General features: G+C 44.3%; 52 non-coding genes and 3 pseudogenes across 52 annotated transcripts in view; all 55 read left to right on the top strand.

The window, feature by feature from the left end:
• Positions 1-268: 268 nt before the first annotated feature.
• On the top strand, positions 269-387 carry LOC145856810 (5S ribosomal RNA). The gene has a single exon (XR_014377701.1). It is a non-coding gene; the product is annotated as a 5S ribosomal RNA (ribosomal RNA).
• Positions 388-526: 139 nt separating this feature from the next.
• LOC145885449 (5S ribosomal RNA) lies at positions 527-645 on the top strand. The gene has a single exon (XR_014397030.1). It is a non-coding gene; the product is annotated as a 5S ribosomal RNA (ribosomal RNA).
• Positions 646-784: 139 nt separating this feature from the next.
• On the top strand, positions 785-903 carry LOC145882724 (5S ribosomal RNA). The gene has a single exon (XR_014394292.1). It is a non-coding gene; the product is annotated as a 5S ribosomal RNA (ribosomal RNA).
• A 139-nt stretch (positions 904-1,042) lies between these two features.
• LOC145883343 (5S ribosomal RNA) lies at positions 1,043-1,161 on the top strand. The gene has a single exon (XR_014394918.1). It is a non-coding gene; the product is annotated as a 5S ribosomal RNA (ribosomal RNA).
• Positions 1,162-1,300: 139 nt separating this feature from the next.
• Positions 1,301-1,419, top strand: LOC145852776 (uncharacterized; annotated as a pseudogene).
• Positions 1,420-1,828: 409 nt separating this feature from the next.
• Positions 1,829-1,947, top strand: LOC145856809 (5S ribosomal RNA). Its single transcript, XR_014377700.1, has one exon. It is a non-coding gene; the product is annotated as a 5S ribosomal RNA (ribosomal RNA).
• A 139-nt stretch (positions 1,948-2,086) lies between these two features.
• LOC145881920 (5S ribosomal RNA) lies at positions 2,087-2,205 on the top strand. The gene has a single exon (XR_014393488.1). It is a non-coding gene; the product is annotated as a 5S ribosomal RNA (ribosomal RNA).
• Positions 2,206-2,614: 409 nt separating this feature from the next.
• LOC145856808 (5S ribosomal RNA) lies at positions 2,615-2,733 on the top strand. Its single transcript, XR_014377699.1, has one exon. It is a non-coding gene; the product is annotated as a 5S ribosomal RNA (ribosomal RNA).
• A 139-nt stretch (positions 2,734-2,872) lies between these two features.
• Positions 2,873-2,991, top strand: LOC145856806 (5S ribosomal RNA). The gene has a single exon (XR_014377697.1). It is a non-coding gene; the product is annotated as a 5S ribosomal RNA (ribosomal RNA).
• Positions 2,992-3,130: 139 nt separating this feature from the next.
• Positions 3,131-3,249, top strand: LOC145856805 (5S ribosomal RNA). The gene has a single exon (XR_014377696.1). It is a non-coding gene; the product is annotated as a 5S ribosomal RNA (ribosomal RNA).
• Positions 3,250-3,388: 139 nt separating this feature from the next.
• Positions 3,389-3,507, top strand: LOC145881919 (5S ribosomal RNA). The gene has a single exon (XR_014393487.1). It is a non-coding gene; the product is annotated as a 5S ribosomal RNA (ribosomal RNA).
• Positions 3,508-3,916: 409 nt separating this feature from the next.
• On the top strand, positions 3,917-4,035 carry LOC145856804 (5S ribosomal RNA). The gene has a single exon (XR_014377695.1). It is a non-coding gene; the product is annotated as a 5S ribosomal RNA (ribosomal RNA).
• A 139-nt stretch (positions 4,036-4,174) lies between these two features.
• LOC145856803 (5S ribosomal RNA) lies at positions 4,175-4,293 on the top strand. Its single transcript, XR_014377694.1, has one exon. It is a non-coding gene; the product is annotated as a 5S ribosomal RNA (ribosomal RNA).
• A 139-nt stretch (positions 4,294-4,432) lies between these two features.
• LOC145882240 (5S ribosomal RNA) lies at positions 4,433-4,551 on the top strand. Its single transcript, XR_014393806.1, has one exon. It is a non-coding gene; the product is annotated as a 5S ribosomal RNA (ribosomal RNA).
• Positions 4,552-4,690: 139 nt separating this feature from the next.
• On the top strand, positions 4,691-4,809 carry LOC145856802 (5S ribosomal RNA). Its single transcript, XR_014377693.1, has one exon. It is a non-coding gene; the product is annotated as a 5S ribosomal RNA (ribosomal RNA).
• A 139-nt stretch (positions 4,810-4,948) lies between these two features.
• On the top strand, positions 4,949-5,067 carry LOC145856801 (5S ribosomal RNA). The gene has a single exon (XR_014377692.1). It is a non-coding gene; the product is annotated as a 5S ribosomal RNA (ribosomal RNA).
• A 139-nt stretch (positions 5,068-5,206) lies between these two features.
• LOC145856800 (5S ribosomal RNA) lies at positions 5,207-5,325 on the top strand. The gene has a single exon (XR_014377691.1). It is a non-coding gene; the product is annotated as a 5S ribosomal RNA (ribosomal RNA).
• A 139-nt stretch (positions 5,326-5,464) lies between these two features.
• Positions 5,465-5,583, top strand: LOC145850676 (5S ribosomal RNA). Its single transcript, XR_014372524.1, has one exon. It is a non-coding gene; the product is annotated as a 5S ribosomal RNA (ribosomal RNA).
• Positions 5,584-5,992: 409 nt separating this feature from the next.
• On the top strand, positions 5,993-6,111 carry LOC145851456 (5S ribosomal RNA). The gene has a single exon (XR_014373307.1). It is a non-coding gene; the product is annotated as a 5S ribosomal RNA (ribosomal RNA).
• Positions 6,112-6,250: 139 nt separating this feature from the next.
• On the top strand, positions 6,251-6,369 carry LOC145881848 (5S ribosomal RNA). Its single transcript, XR_014393417.1, has one exon. It is a non-coding gene; the product is annotated as a 5S ribosomal RNA (ribosomal RNA).
• A 139-nt stretch (positions 6,370-6,508) lies between these two features.
• LOC145852775 (uncharacterized) lies at positions 6,509-6,627 on the top strand (annotated as a pseudogene).
• A 409-nt stretch (positions 6,628-7,036) lies between these two features.
• On the top strand, positions 7,037-7,155 carry LOC145856799 (5S ribosomal RNA). The gene has a single exon (XR_014377690.1). It is a non-coding gene; the product is annotated as a 5S ribosomal RNA (ribosomal RNA).
• Positions 7,156-7,294: 139 nt separating this feature from the next.
• LOC145881918 (5S ribosomal RNA) lies at positions 7,295-7,413 on the top strand. Its single transcript, XR_014393486.1, has one exon. It is a non-coding gene; the product is annotated as a 5S ribosomal RNA (ribosomal RNA).
• A 409-nt stretch (positions 7,414-7,822) lies between these two features.
• LOC145856798 (5S ribosomal RNA) lies at positions 7,823-7,941 on the top strand. Its single transcript, XR_014377689.1, has one exon. It is a non-coding gene; the product is annotated as a 5S ribosomal RNA (ribosomal RNA).
• Positions 7,942-8,080: 139 nt separating this feature from the next.
• LOC145856074 (5S ribosomal RNA) lies at positions 8,081-8,199 on the top strand. The gene has a single exon (XR_014376962.1). It is a non-coding gene; the product is annotated as a 5S ribosomal RNA (ribosomal RNA).
• Positions 8,200-8,338: 139 nt separating this feature from the next.
• LOC145886712 (5S ribosomal RNA) lies at positions 8,339-8,457 on the top strand. Its single transcript, XR_014398297.1, has one exon. It is a non-coding gene; the product is annotated as a 5S ribosomal RNA (ribosomal RNA).
• Positions 8,458-8,596: 139 nt separating this feature from the next.
• LOC145881917 (5S ribosomal RNA) lies at positions 8,597-8,715 on the top strand. The gene has a single exon (XR_014393485.1). It is a non-coding gene; the product is annotated as a 5S ribosomal RNA (ribosomal RNA).
• Positions 8,716-9,124: 409 nt separating this feature from the next.
• On the top strand, positions 9,125-9,243 carry LOC145856797 (5S ribosomal RNA). Its single transcript, XR_014377688.1, has one exon. It is a non-coding gene; the product is annotated as a 5S ribosomal RNA (ribosomal RNA).
• A 139-nt stretch (positions 9,244-9,382) lies between these two features.
• LOC145856795 (5S ribosomal RNA) lies at positions 9,383-9,501 on the top strand. The gene has a single exon (XR_014377686.1). It is a non-coding gene; the product is annotated as a 5S ribosomal RNA (ribosomal RNA).
• Positions 9,502-9,640: 139 nt separating this feature from the next.
• LOC145882239 (5S ribosomal RNA) lies at positions 9,641-9,759 on the top strand. Its single transcript, XR_014393805.1, has one exon. It is a non-coding gene; the product is annotated as a 5S ribosomal RNA (ribosomal RNA).
• Positions 9,760-9,898: 139 nt separating this feature from the next.
• Positions 9,899-10,017, top strand: LOC145856794 (5S ribosomal RNA). Its single transcript, XR_014377685.1, has one exon. It is a non-coding gene; the product is annotated as a 5S ribosomal RNA (ribosomal RNA).
• Positions 10,018-10,156: 139 nt separating this feature from the next.
• Positions 10,157-10,275, top strand: LOC145856793 (5S ribosomal RNA). Its single transcript, XR_014377684.1, has one exon. It is a non-coding gene; the product is annotated as a 5S ribosomal RNA (ribosomal RNA).
• Positions 10,276-10,414: 139 nt separating this feature from the next.
• Positions 10,415-10,533, top strand: LOC145856792 (5S ribosomal RNA). The gene has a single exon (XR_014377683.1). It is a non-coding gene; the product is annotated as a 5S ribosomal RNA (ribosomal RNA).
• A 139-nt stretch (positions 10,534-10,672) lies between these two features.
• Positions 10,673-10,791, top strand: LOC145881916 (5S ribosomal RNA). The gene has a single exon (XR_014393484.1). It is a non-coding gene; the product is annotated as a 5S ribosomal RNA (ribosomal RNA).
• Positions 10,792-11,200: 409 nt separating this feature from the next.
• On the top strand, positions 11,201-11,319 carry LOC145884653 (5S ribosomal RNA). Its single transcript, XR_014396232.1, has one exon. It is a non-coding gene; the product is annotated as a 5S ribosomal RNA (ribosomal RNA).
• Positions 11,320-11,458: 139 nt separating this feature from the next.
• LOC145881835 (5S ribosomal RNA) lies at positions 11,459-11,577 on the top strand. The gene has a single exon (XR_014393405.1). It is a non-coding gene; the product is annotated as a 5S ribosomal RNA (ribosomal RNA).
• A 139-nt stretch (positions 11,578-11,716) lies between these two features.
• Positions 11,717-11,835, top strand: LOC145884403 (5S ribosomal RNA). Its single transcript, XR_014395981.1, has one exon. It is a non-coding gene; the product is annotated as a 5S ribosomal RNA (ribosomal RNA).
• Positions 11,836-12,244: 409 nt separating this feature from the next.
• LOC145853285 (uncharacterized) lies at positions 12,245-12,353 on the top strand (annotated as a pseudogene).
• Positions 12,354-12,492: 139 nt separating this feature from the next.
• Positions 12,493-12,611, top strand: LOC145856791 (5S ribosomal RNA). The gene has a single exon (XR_014377682.1). It is a non-coding gene; the product is annotated as a 5S ribosomal RNA (ribosomal RNA).
• A 139-nt stretch (positions 12,612-12,750) lies between these two features.
• On the top strand, positions 12,751-12,869 carry LOC145856790 (5S ribosomal RNA). Its single transcript, XR_014377681.1, has one exon. It is a non-coding gene; the product is annotated as a 5S ribosomal RNA (ribosomal RNA).
• A 139-nt stretch (positions 12,870-13,008) lies between these two features.
• LOC145884981 (5S ribosomal RNA) lies at positions 13,009-13,127 on the top strand. Its single transcript, XR_014396561.1, has one exon. It is a non-coding gene; the product is annotated as a 5S ribosomal RNA (ribosomal RNA).
• Positions 13,128-13,536: 409 nt separating this feature from the next.
• LOC145887405 (5S ribosomal RNA) lies at positions 13,537-13,655 on the top strand. The gene has a single exon (XR_014398996.1). It is a non-coding gene; the product is annotated as a 5S ribosomal RNA (ribosomal RNA).
• A 139-nt stretch (positions 13,656-13,794) lies between these two features.
• Positions 13,795-13,913, top strand: LOC145881824 (5S ribosomal RNA). Its single transcript, XR_014393394.1, has one exon. It is a non-coding gene; the product is annotated as a 5S ribosomal RNA (ribosomal RNA).
• A 139-nt stretch (positions 13,914-14,052) lies between these two features.
• On the top strand, positions 14,053-14,171 carry LOC145856789 (5S ribosomal RNA). Its single transcript, XR_014377680.1, has one exon. It is a non-coding gene; the product is annotated as a 5S ribosomal RNA (ribosomal RNA).
• A 139-nt stretch (positions 14,172-14,310) lies between these two features.
• Positions 14,311-14,429, top strand: LOC145856788 (5S ribosomal RNA). Its single transcript, XR_014377679.1, has one exon. It is a non-coding gene; the product is annotated as a 5S ribosomal RNA (ribosomal RNA).
• Positions 14,430-14,568: 139 nt separating this feature from the next.
• Positions 14,569-14,687, top strand: LOC145881915 (5S ribosomal RNA). Its single transcript, XR_014393483.1, has one exon. It is a non-coding gene; the product is annotated as a 5S ribosomal RNA (ribosomal RNA).
• Positions 14,688-15,096: 409 nt separating this feature from the next.
• LOC145884652 (5S ribosomal RNA) lies at positions 15,097-15,215 on the top strand. Its single transcript, XR_014396231.1, has one exon. It is a non-coding gene; the product is annotated as a 5S ribosomal RNA (ribosomal RNA).
• Positions 15,216-15,354: 139 nt separating this feature from the next.
• On the top strand, positions 15,355-15,473 carry LOC145881813 (5S ribosomal RNA). Its single transcript, XR_014393383.1, has one exon. It is a non-coding gene; the product is annotated as a 5S ribosomal RNA (ribosomal RNA).
• A 139-nt stretch (positions 15,474-15,612) lies between these two features.
• LOC145884402 (5S ribosomal RNA) lies at positions 15,613-15,731 on the top strand. Its single transcript, XR_014395980.1, has one exon. It is a non-coding gene; the product is annotated as a 5S ribosomal RNA (ribosomal RNA).
• A 409-nt stretch (positions 15,732-16,140) lies between these two features.
• On the top strand, positions 16,141-16,259 carry LOC145856787 (5S ribosomal RNA). Its single transcript, XR_014377678.1, has one exon. It is a non-coding gene; the product is annotated as a 5S ribosomal RNA (ribosomal RNA).
• A 139-nt stretch (positions 16,260-16,398) lies between these two features.
• Positions 16,399-16,517, top strand: LOC145856786 (5S ribosomal RNA). The gene has a single exon (XR_014377677.1). It is a non-coding gene; the product is annotated as a 5S ribosomal RNA (ribosomal RNA).
• A 139-nt stretch (positions 16,518-16,656) lies between these two features.
• LOC145856784 (5S ribosomal RNA) lies at positions 16,657-16,775 on the top strand. The gene has a single exon (XR_014377675.1). It is a non-coding gene; the product is annotated as a 5S ribosomal RNA (ribosomal RNA).
• Positions 16,776-16,914: 139 nt separating this feature from the next.
• LOC145856783 (5S ribosomal RNA) lies at positions 16,915-17,033 on the top strand. The gene has a single exon (XR_014377674.1). It is a non-coding gene; the product is annotated as a 5S ribosomal RNA (ribosomal RNA).
• Positions 17,034-17,172: 139 nt separating this feature from the next.
• LOC145856782 (5S ribosomal RNA) lies at positions 17,173-17,291 on the top strand. The gene has a single exon (XR_014377673.1). It is a non-coding gene; the product is annotated as a 5S ribosomal RNA (ribosomal RNA).
• Positions 17,292-17,430: 139 nt separating this feature from the next.
• Positions 17,431-17,500, top strand: part of LOC145884980 (5S ribosomal RNA) — a 119-nt gene continuing 49 nt past the window's right edge. The window contains exon 1 of the ribosomal RNA XR_014396560.1: positions 17,431-17,500. This exon is cut by the window's right edge and continues 49 nt beyond it. This is a non-coding gene — a ribosomal RNA (5S ribosomal RNA).

Genomic DNA, 17,500 nt, shown 5'->3' with positions numbered 1-17,500 from the left:
CTTGTATTTATAAGACAAACAAGAATATTGTTGCTGAATGCAGCTTGTGTGTGCTTTGTGCTCCTTTGCCCTGTTCAAATGATGAAAGGAAATAAAGTTTGTATTTTATCCAACTACCTGTGCTAAAAAGTGATGGGAACAGTGTTTGTAATTTCTTCTACTTTTTCAGTGACACAAAGTTCAAGCTGCTTATCTAATTGGTGAAAATGCAATGTCTGTTTATCACACTCACTTTGACTATATATGTTGTAGCAAGAGATTGTTTCTCGCTTACGGCCATACCAGCCTGGGTACGCCCGATCTCGTCTGATCTCGGAAGCTAAGCAGGGTCGGGCCTGGTTAGTACTTGGATGGGAGACCGCCTGGGAATACCAGGTGCTGTAAGCATTTTGTCCACGAGGGTGTGCTCTTGCACTATTTCATCAGCAACACTGGATTGTATTAAGCATTTAATGATGAATTGACTAAATTTCTGTTTTATCAGACTCACTTTGACTATATATGTTGTAGCAAGAGATTGTTTCTCGCTTACGGACATACCAGCCTGAGTACGCCCGATCTCGTCTGATCTCGGAAGCTAAGCAGGGTCGGGCCTGGTTAGTACTTGGATGGGAGACCGCCTGGGAATACCAGGTGCTGTAAGCATTTTGTCCACGAGGGTGTGCTCTTGCACTATTTCATCAGCAACACTGCCTTGTATTAAGCATTTAATGATGAATTGACTAAATGTCTGTTTTATCAGATTCACTTTGACTATATATGTTGTAGCAAGAGATTGTTTCTCGCTTACGGCCATACCAGCCTGGGTACGCCCGATCTCGTCTGATCTCGGAAGCTAAGCAGGGTCGGGCCTGGTTAGTACTTGGATGGGAGACCGCCTGGGAATACCAGGTGCTGTAATCATTTTGTCCACGAGGGTGTGCTCTTGCACTATTTCATCAGCAACACTGCCTTGTATTAAGCATTTAATGATGAATTGACTAAATGTCTGTTTTATCAGACTCACTTTGACTATATATGTTGTAGCAAGAGATTGTTTCTCGCTTACGGCCATACCAGCCTGAGTACGCCCGATCTCGTCTGATCTCGGAAGCTAAGCAGGGTCGGGCCTGGTTAGTACTTGGATGGGAGACCGCCTGGGAATACCAGGTGCTGTAAGCATTTTGTCCACGAGGGTGTGCTCTTGCACTATTTCATCAGCAACACTGCCTTGTATTAAGCATTTAATGATGAATTGACTAAATGTCTGTTTTATCAGACTCACTTTGACTATATATGTTGTAGCAAGAGATTGTTTCTCGCTTACGGCCATACCAGCCTGGGTACGCCCGATCTCGTCTGATCTCGGAAGCTAAGCAGGGTCGGGCCTGGTTAGTACTTGGATGGGAGACAGCCTGGCAATACCAGGTGCTGTAAGCATTTTGTCCACGAGGGTGTGCCCCTGCACTATTTCATCAGCAACACTGCCTTGTAGTAAGCATTTAATGATGAATTGACTAAATGCAGCTTCCTGCCTTTTTAATAGGATCAAATTTCCTTGTGTTTTCAATTAGCATCTGCCTTGTATTTATAAGACAAACAAGAATATTGTTGCTGAATGCAGCTTGTGTGTGCTTTGTGCTCCTTTGCCCTGTTCAAATGATGAAAGGAAATAAAGTTTGTATTTTATCCAACTACCTGTGCTAAAAAGTGATGGGAACAGTGTTTGTAATTTCTTCTACTTTTTCAGTGACACAAAGTTCAAGCTGCTTATCTAATTGGTGAAAATGCAATGTCTGTTTATCACACTCACTTTGACTATATATGTTGTAGCAAGAGATTGTTTCTCGCTTACGGCCATACCAGCCTGGGTACGCCCGATCTCGTCTGATCTCGGAAGCTAAGCAGGGTCGGGCCTGGTTAGTACTTGGATGGGAGACCGCCTGGGAATACCAGGTGCTGTAAGCATTTTGTCCACGAGGGTGTGCTCTTGCACTATTTCATCAGCAACACTGCCTTGTATTAAGCATTTAATGATGAATTGACTAAATGTCTGTTTTATCAGACTCACTTTGACTATATATGTTGTAGCAAGAGATTGTTTCTCGCTTACGGCCATACCAGCCTGGGTACGCCCGATCTCGTCTGATCTCGGAAGCTAAGCAGGGTCGGGCCTGGTAAGTACTTGGATGGGAGACCGCCTGGGAATACCAGGTGCTGTAAGCATTTTGTCCACGAGGGTGTGCCCCTGCACTATTTCATCAGCAACACTGCCTTGTAGTAAGCATTTAATGATGAATTGACTAAATGCAGCTTCCTGCCTTTTTAATAGGATCAAATTTCCTTGTGTTTTCAATTAGCATCTGCCTTGTATTTATAAGACAAACAAGAATATTGTTGCTGAATGCAGCTTGTGTGTGCTTTGTGCTCCTTTGCCCTGTTCAAATGATGAAAGGAAATAAAGTTTGTATTTTATCCAACTACCTGTGCTAAAAAGTGATGGGAACAGTGTTTGTAATTTCTTCTACTTTTTCAGTGACACAAAGTTCAAGCTGCTTATCTAATTGGTGAAAATGCAATGTCTGTTTATCACACTCACTTTGACTATATATGTTGTAGCAAGAGATTGTTTCTCGCTTACGGCCATACCAGCCTGGGTACGCCCGATCTCGTCTGATCTCGGAAGCTAAGCAGGGTCGGGCCTGGTTAGTACTTGGATGGGAGACCGCCTGGGAATACCAGGTGCTGTAAGCATTTTGTCCACGAGGGTGTGCTCTTGCACTATTTCATCAGCAACACTGCCTTGTATTAAGCATTTAATGATGAATTGACTAAATGTCTGTTTTATCAGACTCACTTTGACTATATATGTTGTAGCAAGAGATTGTTTCTAGCTTACGGCCATACCAGCCTGGGTACGCCCGATCTCGTCTGATCTCGGAAGCTAAGCAGGGTCGGGCCTGGTTAGTACTTGGATGGGAGACCGCCTGGGAATACCAGGTGCTGTAAGCATTTTGTCCACGAGGGTGTGCTCTTGCACTATTTCATCAGCAACACTGCCTTGTATTAAGCGTTTAATGATGAATTGACTAAATGTCTGTTTTATCAGACTCACTTTGACTATATATGTTGTAGCAAGAGATTGTTTCTAGCTTACGGCCATACCAGCCTGGGTACGCCCGATCTCGTCTGATCTCGGAAGCTAAGCAGGGTCGGGCCTGGTTAGTACTTGGATGGGAGACCGCCTGGGAATACCAGGTGCTGTAAGCATTTTGTCCACGAGGGTGTGCTCTTGCACTATTTCATCAGCAACACTGCCTTGTATTAAGCATTTAATGATGAATTGACTAAATGTCTGTTTTATCAGACTCACTTTGACTATATATGTTGTAGCAAGAGATTGTTTCTCGCTTACGGCCATACCAGCCTGGGTACGCCCGATCTCGTCTGATCTCGGAAGCTAAGCAGGGTCGGGCCTGGTAAGTACTTGGATGGGAGACCGCCTGGGAATACCAGGTGCTGTAAGCATTTTGTCCACGAGGGTGTGCCCCTGCACTATTTCATCAGCAACACTGCCTTGTAGTAAGCATTTAATGATGAATTGACTAAATGCAGCTTCCTGCCTTTTTAATAGGATCAAATTTCCTTGTGTTTTCAATTAGCATCTGCCTTGTATTTATAAGACAAACAAGAATATTGTTGCTGAATGCAGCTTGTGTGTGCTTTGTGCTCCTTTGCCCTGTTCAAATGATGAAAGGAAATAAAGTTTGTATTTTATCCAACTACCTGTGCTAAAAAGTGATGGGAACAGTGTTTGTAATTTCTTCTACTTTTTCAGTGACACAAAGTTCAAGCTGCTTATCTAATTGGTGAAAATGCAATGTCTGTTTATCACACTCACTTTGACTATATATGTTGTAGCAAGAGATTGTTTCTCGCTTACGGCCATACCAGCCTGGGTACGCCCGATCTCGTCTGATCTCGGAAGCTAAGCAGGGTCGGGCCTGGTTAGTACTTGGATGGGAGACCGCCTGGGAATACCAGGTGCTGTAAGCATTTTGTCCACGAGGGTGTGCTCTTGCACTATTTCATCAGCAACACTGCCTTGTATTAAGCATTTAATGATGAATTGACTAAATGTCTGTTTTATCAGACTCACTTTGACTATATATGTTGTAGCAAGAGATTGTTTCTAGCTTACGGCCATACCAGCCTGGGTACGCCCGATCTCGTCTGATCTCGGAAGCTAAGCAGGGTCGGGCCTGGTTAGTACTTGGATGGGAGACCGCCTGGGAATACCAGGTGCTGTAAGCATTTTGTCCACGAGGGTGTGCTCTTGCACTATTTCATCAGCAACACTGCCTTGTATTAAGCATTTAATGATGAATTGACTAAATGTCTGTTTTATCAGACTCACTTTGACTATACATGTTGTAGCAAGAGATTGTTTCTCGCTTACGGCCATACCAGCCTTGGTACGCCCGATCTCGTCTGATCTCGGAAGCTAAGCAGGGTCGGGCCTGGTTAGTACTTGGATGGGAGACCGCCTGGGAATACCAGGTGCTGTAAGCATTTTGTCCACGAGGGTGTGCTCTTGCACTATTTCATCAGCAACACTGCCTTGTATTAAGCATTTAATGATGAATTGACTAAATGTCTGTTTTATCAGACTCACTTTGACTATATATGTTGTAGCAAGAGATTGTTTCTAGCTTACGGCCATACCAGCCTGGGTACGCCCGATCTCGTCTGATCTCGGAAGCTAAGCAGGGTCGGGCCTGGTTAGTACTTGGATGGGAGACCGCCTGGGAATACCAGGTGCTGTAAGCATTTTGTCCACGAGGGTGTGCTCTTGCACTATTTCATCAGCAACACTGCCTTGTATTAAGCATTTAATGATGAATTGACTAAATGTCTGTTTTATCAGACTCACGTTGACTATATATGTTGTAGCAAGAGATTGTTTCTCGCTTACGGCCATACCAGCCTGGGTACGCCCGATCTCGTCTGATCTCGGAAGCTAAGCAGGGTCGGGCCTGGTTAGTACTTGGATGGGAGACCGCCTGGGAATACCAGGTGCTGTAAGCATTTTGTCCACGAGGGTGTGCTCTTGCACTATTTCATCAGCAACACTGCCTTGTATTAAGCATTTAATGATGAATTGACTAAATGTCTGTTTTATCAGACTCACTTTGACTATACATGTTGTAGCAAGAGATTGTTTCTCGCTTACGGCCATACCAGCCTGGGTACGCCCGATCTCGTCTGATCTCGGAAGCTAAGCAGGGTCGGGCCTGGTTAGTACTTGGATGGGAGACCGCCTGGGAATACCAGGTGCTGTAAGCATTTTGTCCACGAGGGTGTGCTCTTGCACTATTTCATCAGCAACACTGCCTTGTATTAAGCATTTAATGATGAATTGACTAAATGTCTGTTTTATCAGACTCACTTTGACTATATATGTTGTAGCAAGAGATTGTTTCTCGCTTACGGCCATACCAGCCTGGGTACGCCCGATCTCGTCTGATCTCGGAAGCTAAGCAGGGTCCGGCCTGGTAAGTACTTGGATGGGAGACCGCCTGGGAATACCAGGTGCTGTAAGCATTTTGTCCACGAGGGTGTGCCCCTGCACTATTTCATCAGCAACACTGCCTTGTAGTAAGCATTTAATGATGAATTGACTAAATGCAGCTTCCTGCCTTTTTAATAGGATCAAATTTCCTTGTGTTTTCAATTAGCATCTGCCTTGTATTTATAAGACAAACAAGAATATTGTTGCTGAATGCAGCTTGTGTGTGCTTTGTGCTCCTTTGCCCTGTTCAAATGATGAAAGGAAATAAAGTTTGTATTTTATCCAACTACCTGTGCTAAAAAGTGATGGGAACAGTGTTTGTAATTTCTTCTACTTTTTCAGTGACACAAAGTTCAAGCTGCTTATCTAATTGGTGAAAATGCAATGTCTGTTTATCACACTCACTTTGACTATATATGTTGTAGCAAGAGATTGTTTCTTGCTTACGGCCATACCAGCATGGGTACACCCGATCTCGTCTGATCTCGGAAGCTATGCAGGTTCGGGCCTTGTTAGTACTTGGATGGGAGACCGCCTGGGAATACCAGGTGCTGTAAGCATTTTGTCCACGAGGGTGTGCTCTTGCACTATTTCATCAGCAACACTGCCTTGTATTAAGCATTTAATGATGAATTGACTAAATGTCTGTTTTATCAGACTCACTTTGACTATATATGTTGTAGCAAGAGATTGTTTCTCGCTTACGGCCATACCAGCCTGGGTACGCCCGATCTCGTCTGATCTCGGAAGCTAAGCAGGGTCGGGCCTGGTTAGTACTTGGATGGGAGACCTCCTGGGAATACCAGGTGCTGTAAGCATTTTGTCCACGAGGGTGTGCTCTTGCACTATTTCATCAGCAACACTGCCTTGTATTAAGCATTTAATGATGAATTGACTAAATGTCTGTTTTATCAGACTCACTTTGACTATATATGTTGTAGCAAGAGATTGTTTCTCGCTTACGGCCATACCAGCCTGGGTACGCCCGATCTCGTCTGATCTCGGAAGCTAAGCAGGGTCGGGCCTGGTTAGTACTTGGATGGGAGACAGCCTGGCAATACCAGGTGCTGTAAGCATTTTGTCCACGAGGGTGTGCCCCTGCACTATTTCATCAGCAACACTGCCTTGTAGTAAGCATTTAATGATGAATTGACTAAATGCAGCTTCCTGCCTTTTTAATAGGATCAAATTTCCTTGTGTTTTCAATTAGCATCTGCCTTGTATTTATAAGACAAACAAGAATATTGTTGCTGAATGCAGCTTGTGTGTGCTTTGTGCTCCTTTGCCCTGTTCAAATGATGAAAGGAAATAAAGTTTGTATTTTATCCAACTACCTGTGCTAAAAAGTGATGGGAACAGTGTTTGTAATTTCTTCTACTTTTTCAGTGACACAAAGTTCAAGCTGCTTATCTAATTGGTGAAAATGCAATGTCTGTTTATCACACTCACTTTGACTATATATGTTGTAGCAAGAGATTGTTTCTCGCTTACGGCCATACCAGCCTGGGTACGCCCGATCTCGTCTGATCTCGGAAGCTAAGCAGGGTCGGGCCTGGTTAGTACTTGGATGGGAGACCGCCTGGGAATACCAGGTGCTGTAAGCATTTTGTCCACGAGGGTGTGCTCTTGCACTATTTCATCAGCAACACTGCCTTGTATTAAGCATTTAATGATGAATTGACTAAATGTCTGTTTTATCAGACTCACTTTGACTATATATGTTGTAGCAAGAGATTGTTTCTCGCTTACGGCCATACCAGCCTGGGTACGCCCGATCTCGTCTGATCTCGGAAGCTAAGCAGGGTCGGGCCTGGTAAGTACTTGGATGGGAGACCGCCTGGGAATACCAGGTGCTGTAAGCATTTTGTCCACGAGGGTGTGCCCCTGCACTATTTCATCAGCAACACTGCCTTGTAGTAAGCATTTAATGATGAATTGACTAAATGCAGCTTCCTGCCTTTTTAATAGGATCAAATTTCCTTGTGTTTTCAATTAGCATCTGCCTTGTATTTATAAGACAAACAAGAATATTGTTGCTGAATGCAGCTTGTGTGTGCTTTGTGCTCCTTTGCCCTGTTCAAATGATGAAAGGAAATAAAGTTTGTATTTTATCCAACTACCTGTGCTAAAAAGTGATGGGAACAGTGTTTGTAATTTCTTCTACTTTTTCAGTGACACAAAGTTCAAGCTGCTTATCTAATTGGTGAAAATGCAATGTCTGTTTATCACACTCACTTTGACTATATATGTTGTAGCAAGAGATTGTTTCTCGCTTACGGCCATACCAGCCTGGGTACGCCCGATCTCGTCTGATCTCGGAAGCTAAGCAGGGTCGGGCCTGGTTAGTACTTGGATGGGAGACCGCCTGGGAATACCAGGTGCTGTAAGCATTTTGTCCACGAGGGTGTGCTCTTGCACTATTTCATCAGCAACACTGCCTTGTATTAAGCATTTAATGATGAATTGACTAAATGTCTGTTTTATCAGACTCACTTTGACTATATATGTTGTAGCAAGAGATTGTTTCTAGCTTACGGCCATACCAGCCTGGGTACGCCCGATCTCATCTGATCTCGGAAGCTAAGCAGGGTCGGGCCTGGTTAGTACTTGGATGGGAGACCGCCTGGGAATACCAGGTGCTGTAAGCATTTTGTCCACGAGGGTGTGCTCTTGCACTATTTCATCAGCAACACTGCCTTGTATTAAGCGTTTAATGATGAATTGACTAAATGTCTGTTTTATCAGACTCACTTTGACTATATATGTTGTAGCAAGAGATTGTTTCTAGCTTACGGCCATACCAGCCTGGGTACGCCCGATCTCGTCTGATCTCGGAAGCTAAGCAGGGTCGGGCCTGGTTAGTACTTGGATTGGAGACCGCCTGGGAATACCAGGTGCTGTAAGCATTTTGTCCACGAGGGTGTGCTCTTGCACTATTTCATCAGCAACACTGCCTTGTATTAAGCATTTAATGATGAATTGACTAAATGTCTGTTTTATCAGACTCACTTTGACTATATATGTTGTAGCAAGAGATTGTTTCTCGCTTACGGCCATACCAGCCTGGGTACGCCCGATCTCGTCTGATCTCGGAAGCTAAGCAGGGTCGGGCCTGGTAAGTACTTGGATGGGAGACCGCCTGGGAATACCAGGTGCTGTAAGCATTTTGTCCACGAGGGTGTGCCCCTGCACTATTTCATCAGCAACACTGCCTTGTAGTAAGCATTTAATGATGAATTGACTAAATGCAGCTTCCTGCCTTTTTAATAGGATCAAATTTCCTTGTGTTTTCAATTAGCATCTGCCTTGTATTTATAAGACAAACAAGAATATTGTTGCTGAATGCAGCTTGTGTGTGCTTTGTGCTCCTTTGCCCTGTTCAAATGATGAAAGGAAATAAAGTTTGTATTTTATCCAACTACCTGTGCTAAAAAGTGATGGGAACAGTGTTTGTAATTTCTTCTACTTTTTCAGTGACACAAAGTTCAAGCTGCTTATCTAATTGGTGAAAATGCAATGTCTGTTTATCACACTCACTTTGACTATATATGTTGTAGCAAGAGATTGTTTCTCGCTTACGGCCATACCAGCCTGGGTACGCCCGATCTCGTCTGATCTCGGAAGCTAAGCAGGGTCGGGCCTGGTTAGTACTTGGATGGGAGACCGCCTGGGAATACCAGGTGCTGTAAGCATTTTGTCCACGAGGGTGTGCTCTTGCACTATTTCATCAGCAACACTGCCTTGTATTAAGCATTTAATGATGAATTGACTAAATGTCTGTTTTATCAGACTCACTTTGACTATATATGTTGTAGCAAGAGATTGTTTCTAGCTTACGGCCATACCAGCCTGGGTACGCCCGATCTCGTCTGATCTCGGAAGCTAAGCAGGGTCGGGCCTGGTTAGTACTTGGATGGGAGACCGCCTGGGAATACCAGGTGCTGTAAGCATTTTGTCCACGAGGGTGTGCTCTTGCACTATTTCATCAGCAACACTGCCTTGTATTAAGCATTTAATGATGAATTGACTAAATGTCTGTTTTATCAGACTCACTTTGACTATACATGTTGTAGCAAGAGATTGTTTCTCGCTTACGGCCATACCAGCCTTGGTACGCCCGATCTCGTCTGATCTCGGAAGCTAAGCAGGGTCGGGCCTGGTTAGTACTTGGATGGGAGACCGCCTGGGAATACCAGGTGCTGTAAGCATTTTGTCCACGAGGGTGTGCTCTTGCACTATTTCATCAGCAACACTGCCTTGTATTAAGCATTTAATGATGAATTGACTAAATGTCTGTTTTATCAGACTCACTTTGACTATATATGTTGTAGCAAGAGATTGTTTCTAGCTTACGGCCATACCAGCCTGGGTACGCCCGATCTCGTCTGATCTCGGAAGCTAAGCAGGGTCGGGCCTGGTTAGTACTTGGATGGGAGACCGCCTGGGAATACCAGGTGCTGTAAGCATTTTGTCCACGAGGGTGTGCTCTTGCACTATTTCATCAGCAACACTGCCTTGTATTAAGCATTTAATGATGAATTGACTAAATGTCTGTTTTATCAGACTCACGTTGACTATATATGTTGTAGCAAGAGATTGTTTCTCGCTTACGGCCATACCAGCCTGGGTACGCCCGATCTCGTCTGATCTCGGAAGCTAAGCAGGGTCGGGCCTGGTTAGTACTTGGATGGGAGACCGCCTGGGAATACCAGGTGCTGTAAGCATTTTGTCCACGAGGGTGTGCTCTTGCACTATTTCATCAGCAACACTGCCTTGTATTAAGCATTTAATGATGAATTGACTAAATGTCTGTTTTATCAGACTCACTTTGACTATACATGTTGTAGCAAGAGATTGTTTCTCGCTTACGGCCATACCAGCCTGGGTACGCCCGATCTCGTCTGATCTCGGAAGCTAAGCAGGGTCGGGCCTGGTTAGTACTTGGATGGGAGACCGCCTGGGAATACCAGGTGCTGTAAGCATTTTGTCCACGAGGGTGTGCTCTTGCACTATTTCATCAGCAACACTGCCTTGTATTAAGCATTTAATGATGAATTGACTAAATGTCTGTTTTATCAGACTCACTTTGACTATATATGTTGTAGCAAGAGATTGTTTCTCGCTTACGGCCATACCAGCCTGGGTACGCCCGATCTCGTCTGATCTCGGAAGCTAAGCAGGGTCGGGCCTGGTAAGTACTTGGATGGGAGACCGCCTGGGAATACCAGGTGCTGTAAGCATTTTGTCCACGAGGGTGTGCCCCTGCACTATTTCATCAGCAACACTGCCTTGTAGTAAGCATTTAATGATGAATTGACTAAATGCAGCTTCCTGCCTTTTTAATAGGATCAAATTTCCTTGTGTTTTCAATTAGCATCTGCCTTGTATTTATAAGACAAACAAGAATATTGTTGCTGAATGCAGCTTGTGTGTGCTTTGTGCTCCTTTGCCCTGTTCAAATGATGAAAGGAAATAAAGTTTGTATTTTATCCAACTACCTGTGCTAAAAAGTGATGGGAACAGTGTTTGTAATTTCTTCTACTTTTTCAGTGACACAAAGTTCAAGCTGCTTATCTAATTGGTGAAAATGCAATGTCTGTTTATCACACTCACTTTGACTATATATGTTGTAGCAAGAGATTGTTTCTTGCTTACGGCCATACCAGCATGGGTACACCCGATCTCGTCTGATCTCGGAAGCTATGCAGGTTCGGGCCTGGTTAGTACTTGGATGGGAGACCGCCTGGGAATACCAGGTGCTGTAAGCATTTTGTCCACGAGGGTGTGCTCTTGCACTATTTCATCAGCAACACTGCCTTGTATTAAGCATTTAATGATGAATTGACTAAATGTCTGTTTTATCAGACTCACTTTGACTATATATGTTGTAGCAAGAGATTGTTTCTCGCTTACGGCCATACCAGCCTGGGTACGCCCGATCTCGTCTGATCTCGGAAGCTAAGCAGGGTCGGGCCTGGTTAGTACTTGGATGGGAGACCTCCTGGGAATACCAGGTGCTGTAAGCATTTTGTCCACGAGGGTGTGCTCTTGCACTATTTCATCAGCAACACTGCCTTGTATTAAGCATTTAATGATGAATTGACTAAATGTCTGTTTTATCAGACTCACTTTGACTATATATGTTGTAGCAAGAGATTGTTTCTCGCTTACGGCCATACCAGCCTGGGTTCGCCCGATCTCGTCTGATCTCGGAAGCTAAGCAGGGTCGGGCCTGGTAAGTACTTGGATGGGAGACCGCCTGGGAATACCAGGTGCTGTAAGCATTTTGTCCACGAGGGTGTGCCCCTGCACTATTTCATCAGCAACACTGCCTTGTAGTAAGCATTTAATGATGAATTGACTAAATGCAGCTTCCTGCCTTTTTAATAGGATCAAATTTCCTTGTGTTTTCAATTAGCATCTGCCTTGTATTTATAAGACAAACAAGAATATTGTTGCTGAATGCAGCTTGTGTGTGCTTTGTGCTCCTTTGCCCTGTTCAAATGATGAAAGGAAATAAAGTTTGTATTTTATCCAACTACCTGTGCTAAAAAGTGATGGGAACAGTGTTTGTAATTTCTTCTACTTTTTCAGTGACACAAAGTTCAAGCTGCTTATCTAATTGGTGAAAATGCAATGTCTGTTTATCACACTCACTTTGACTATATATGTTGTAGCAAGAGATTGTTTCTCGCTTACGGCCATACCAGCCTGGGTACGCCTGATCTCGGAAGCTAAGCAGGGTCGGGCCTGGTTAGTACTTGGATGGGAGACCGCCTGGGAATACCAGGTGCTGTAAGCATTTTGTCCACGAGGGTGTGCTCTTGCACTATTTCATCAGCAACACTGCCTTGTATTAAGCATTTAATGATGAATTGACTAAATGTCTGTTTTATCAGACTCACGTTGACTATACATGTTGTAGCAAGAGATTGTTTCTCGCTTACGGCCATACCAGCCTGGGTACGCCCGATCTCGTCTGATCTCGGAAGCTAAGCAGGGTCGGGCCTGGTTAGTACTTGGATGGGAGACCGCCTGGGAATACCAGGTGCTGTAAGCATTTTGTCCACGAGGGTGTGCTCTTGCACTATTTCATCAGCAACACTGCCTTGTATTAAGCATTTAATGATGAATTGACTAAATGTCTGTTTTATCAGACTCACTTTGACTATACATGTTGTAGCAAGAGATTGTTTCTCGCTTACGGCCATACCAGCCTGGGTACGCCCGATCTCGTCTGATCTCGGAAGCTAAGCAGGGTCGGGCCTGGTTAGTACTTGGATGGGAGACCGCCTGGGAATACCAGGTGCTGTAAGCATTTTGTCCACGAGGGTGTGCTCTTGCACTATTTCATCAGCAACACTGCCTTGTATTAAGCATTTAATGATGAATTGACTAAATGTCTGTTTTATCAGACTCACTTTGACTATATATGTTGTAGCAAGAGATTGTTTCTCGCTTACGGCCATACCAGCCTGGGTACGCCCGATCTCGTCTGATCTCGGAAGCTAAGCAGGGTCGGGCCTGGTAAGTACTTGGATGGGACACCGCCTGGGAATACCAGGTGCTGTAAGCATTTTGTCCACGAGGGTGTGCCCCTGCACTATTTCATCAGCAACACTGCCTTGTAGTAAGCATTTAATGATGAATTGACTAAATGCAGCTTCCTGCCTTTTTAATAGGATCAAATTTCCTTGTGTTTTCAATTAGCATCTGCCTTGTATTTATAAGACAAACAAGAATATTGTTGCTGAATGCAGCTTGTGTGTGCTTTGTGCTCCTTTGCCCTGTTCAAATGATGAAAGGGAATAAAGTTTGTATTTTATCCAACTACCTGTGCTAAAAAGTGATGGGAACAGTGTTTGTAATTTCTTCTACTTTTTCAGTGACACAAAGTTCAAGCTGCTTATCTAATTGGTGAAAATGCAATGTCTGTTTATCACACTCACTTTGACTATATATGTTGTAGCAAGAGATTGTTTCTCGCTTACGGCCATACCAGCATGGGTACACCCGATCTCGTCTGATCTCGGAAGCTATGCAGGGTCGGGCCTGGTTAGTACTTGGATGGGAGACCGCCTGGGAATACCAGGTGCTGTAAGCATTTTGTCCACGAGGGTGTGCTCTTGCACTATTTCATCAGCAACACTGCCTTGTATTAAGCATTTAATGATGAATTGACTAAATGTCTGTTTTATCAGACTCACTTTGACTATATATGTTGTAGCAAGAGATTGTTTCTCGCTTACGGCCATACCAGCCTGGGTACGCCCGATCTCGTCTGATCTCGGAAGCTAAGCAGGGTCGGGCCTGGTTAGTACTTGGATGGGAGACCTCCTGGGAATACCAGGTGCTGTAAGCATTTTGTCCACGAGGGTGTGCTCTTGCACTATTTCATCAGCAACACTGCCTTGTATTAAGCATTTAATGATGAATTGACTAAATGTCTGTTTTATCAGACTCACTTTGACTATATATGTTGTAGCAAGAGATTGTTTCTAGCTTACGGCCATACCAGCCTGGGTACGCCCGATCTCGTCTGATCTCGGAAGCTAAGCAGGGTCGGGCCTGGTTAGTACTTGGATGGGAGACCGCCTGGGAATACCAGGTGCTGTAAGCATTTTGTCCACGAGGGTGTGCTCTTGCACTATTTCATCAGCAACACTGCCTTGTATTAAGCATTTAATGATGAATTGACTAAATGTCTGTTTTATCAGACTCACGTTGACTATATATGTTGTAGCAAGAGATTGTTTCTCGCTTACGGCCATACCAGCCTGGGTACGCCCGATCTCGTCTGATCTCGGAAGCTAAGCAGGGTCGGGCCTGGTTAGTACTTGGATGGGAGACCGCCTGGGAATACCAGGTGCTGTAAGCATTTTGTCCACGAGGGTGTGCTCTTGCACTATTTCATCAGCAACACTGCCTTGTATTAAGCATTTAATGATGAATTGACTAAATGTCTGTTTTATCAGACTCACTTTGACTATATATGTTGTAGCAAGAGATTGTTTCTCGCTTACGGCCATACCAGCCTGGGTACGCCCGATCTCGTCTGATCTCGGAAGCTAAGCAGGGTCGGGCCTGGTAAGTACTTGGATGGGAGACCGCCTGGGAATACCAGGTGCTGTAAGCATTTTGTCCACGAGGGTGTGCCCCTGCACTATTTCATCAGCAACACTGCCTTGTAGTAAGCATTTAATGATGAATTGACTAAATGCAGCTTCCTGCCTTTTTAATAGGATCAAATTTCCTTGTGTTTTCAATTAGCATCTGCCTTGTATTTATAAGACAAACAAGAATATTGTTGCTGAATGCAGCTTGTGTGTGCTTTGTGCTCCTTTGCCCTGTTCAAATGATGAAAGGAAATAAAGTTTGTATTTTATCCAACTACCTGTGCTAAAAAGTGATGGGAACAGTGTTTGTAATTTCTTCTACTTTTTCAGTGACACAAAGTTCAAGCTGCTTATCTAATTGGTGAAAATGCAATGTCTGTTTATCACACTCACTTTGACTATATATGTTGTAGCAAGAGATTGTTTCTTGCTTACGGCCATACCAGCATGGGTACACCCGATCTCGTCTGATCTCGGAAGCTATGCAGGTTCGGGCCTGGTTAGTACTTGGATGGGAGACCGCCTGGGAATACCAGGTGCTGTAAGCATTTTGTCCACGAGGGTGTGCTCTTGCACTATTTCATCAGCAACACTGCCTTGTATTAAGCATTTAATGATGAATTGACTAAATGTCTGTTTTATCAGACTCACTTTGACTATATATGTTGTAGCAAGAGATTGTTTCTCGCTTACGGCCATACCAGCCTGGGTACGCCCGATCTCGTCTGATCTCGGAAGCTAAGCAGGGTCGGGCCTGGTTAGTACTTGGATGGGAGACCTCCTGGGAATACCAGGTGCTGTAAGCATTTTGTCCACGAGGGTGTGCTCTTGCACTATTTCATCAGCAACACTGCCTTGTATTAAGCATTTAATGATGAATTGACTAAATGTCTGTTTTATCAGACTCACTTTGACTATATATGTTGTAGCAAGAGATTGTTTCTCGCTTACGGCCATACCAGCCTGGGTTCGCCCGATCTCGTCTGATCTCGGAAGCTAAGCAGGGTCGGGCCTGGTAAGTACTTGGATGGGAGACCGCCTGGGAATACCAGGTGCTGTAAGCATTTTGTCCACGAGGGTGTGCCCCTGCACTATTTCATCAGCAACACTGCCTTGTAGTAAGCATTTAATGATGAATTGACTAAATGCAGCTTCCTGCCTTTTTAATAGGATCAAATTTCCTTGTGTTTTCAATTAGCATCTGCCTTGTATTTATAAGACAAACAAGAATATTGTTGCTGAATGCAGCTTGTGTGTGCTTTGTGCTCCTTTGCCCTGTTCAAATGATGAAAGGAAATAAAGTTTGTATTTTATCCAACTACCTGTGCTAAAAAGTGATGGGAACAGTGTTTGTAATTTCTTCTACTTTTTCAGTGACACAAAGTTCAAGCTGCTTATCTAATTGGTGAAAATGCAATGTCTGTTTATCACACTCACTTTGACTATATATGTTGTAGCAAGAGATTGTTTCTCGCTTACGGCCATACCAGCCTGGGTACGCCCGATCTCGTCTGATCTCGGAAGCTAAGCAGGGTCGGGCCTGGTTAGTACTTGGATGGGAGACCGCCTGGGAATACCAGGTGCTGTAAGCATTTTGTCCACGAGGGTGTGCTCTTGCACTATTTCATCAGCAACACTGCCTTGTATTAAGCATTTAATGATGAATTGACTAAATGTCTGTTTTATCAGACTCACTTTGACTATATATGTTGTAGCAAGAGATTGTTTCTAGCTTACGGCCATACCAGCCTGGGTACGCCCGATCTCGTCTGATCTCGGAAGCTAAGCAGGGTCGGGCCTGGTTAGTACTTGGATGGGAGACCGCCTGGGAATACCAGGTGCTGTAAGCATTTTGTCCACGAGGGTGTGCTCTTGCACTATTTCATCAGCAACACTGCCTTGTATTAAGCATTTAATGATGAATTGACTAAATGTCTGTTTTATCAGACTCACTTTGACTATACATGTTGTAGCAAGAGATTGTTTCTCGCTTACGGCCATACCAGCCTGGGTACGCCCGATCTCGTCTGATCTCGGAAGCTAAGCAGGGTCGGGCCTGGTTAGTACTTGGATGGGAGACCGCCTGGGAATACCAGGTGCTGTAAGCATTTTGTCCACGAGGGTGTGCTCTTGCACTATTTCATCAGCAACACTGCCTTGTATTAAGCATTTAATGATGAATTGACTAAATGTCTGTTTTATCAGACTCACGTTGACTATATATGTTGTAGCAAGAGATTGTTTCTCGCTTACGGCCATACCAGCCTGGGTACGCCCGATCTCGTCTGATCTCGGAAGCTAAGCAGGGTCGGGCCTGGTTAGTACTTGGATGGGAGACCGCCTGGGAATACCAGGTGCTGTAAGCATTTTGTCCACGAGGGTGTGCTCTTGCACTATTTCATCAGCAACACTGCCTTGTATTAAGCATTTAATGATGAATTGACTAAATGTCTGTTTTATCAGACTCACTTTGACTATACATGTTGTAGCAAGAGATTGTTTCTCGCTTACGGCCATACCAGCCTGGGTACGCCCGATCTCGTCTGATCTCGGAAGCTAAGCAGGGTCGGGCCTGGTTAGTACTTGGATGGGAGACCGCCTGGGAATACCAGGTGCTGTAAGCATTTTGTCCACGAGGGTGTGCTCTTGCACTATTTCATCAGCAACACTGCCTTGTATTAAGCATTTAATGATGAATTGACTAAATGTCTGTTTTATCAGACTCACTTTGACTATATATGTTGTAGCAAGAGATTGTTTCTCGCTTACGGCCATACCAGCCTGGGTACGCCCGATCTCGTCTGATCTCGGAAGCTAAGCAGGGTCGGGCCTG

The sequence above is a fragment of the Salmo salar genome, chromosome 08 (genome assembly GCF_965601325.2).
Source record: "Salmo salar chromosome 08, fSalSal1, whole genome shotgun sequence".
In the NCBI taxonomy this organism is placed as follows: Eukaryota; Metazoa; Chordata; class Actinopteri; order Salmoniformes; family Salmonidae; genus Salmo; species Salmo salar.
The sequence above is the reverse complement of the archived record's forward strand: the minus strand, read 5'-3'. Positions and strand labels throughout refer to the sequence as shown.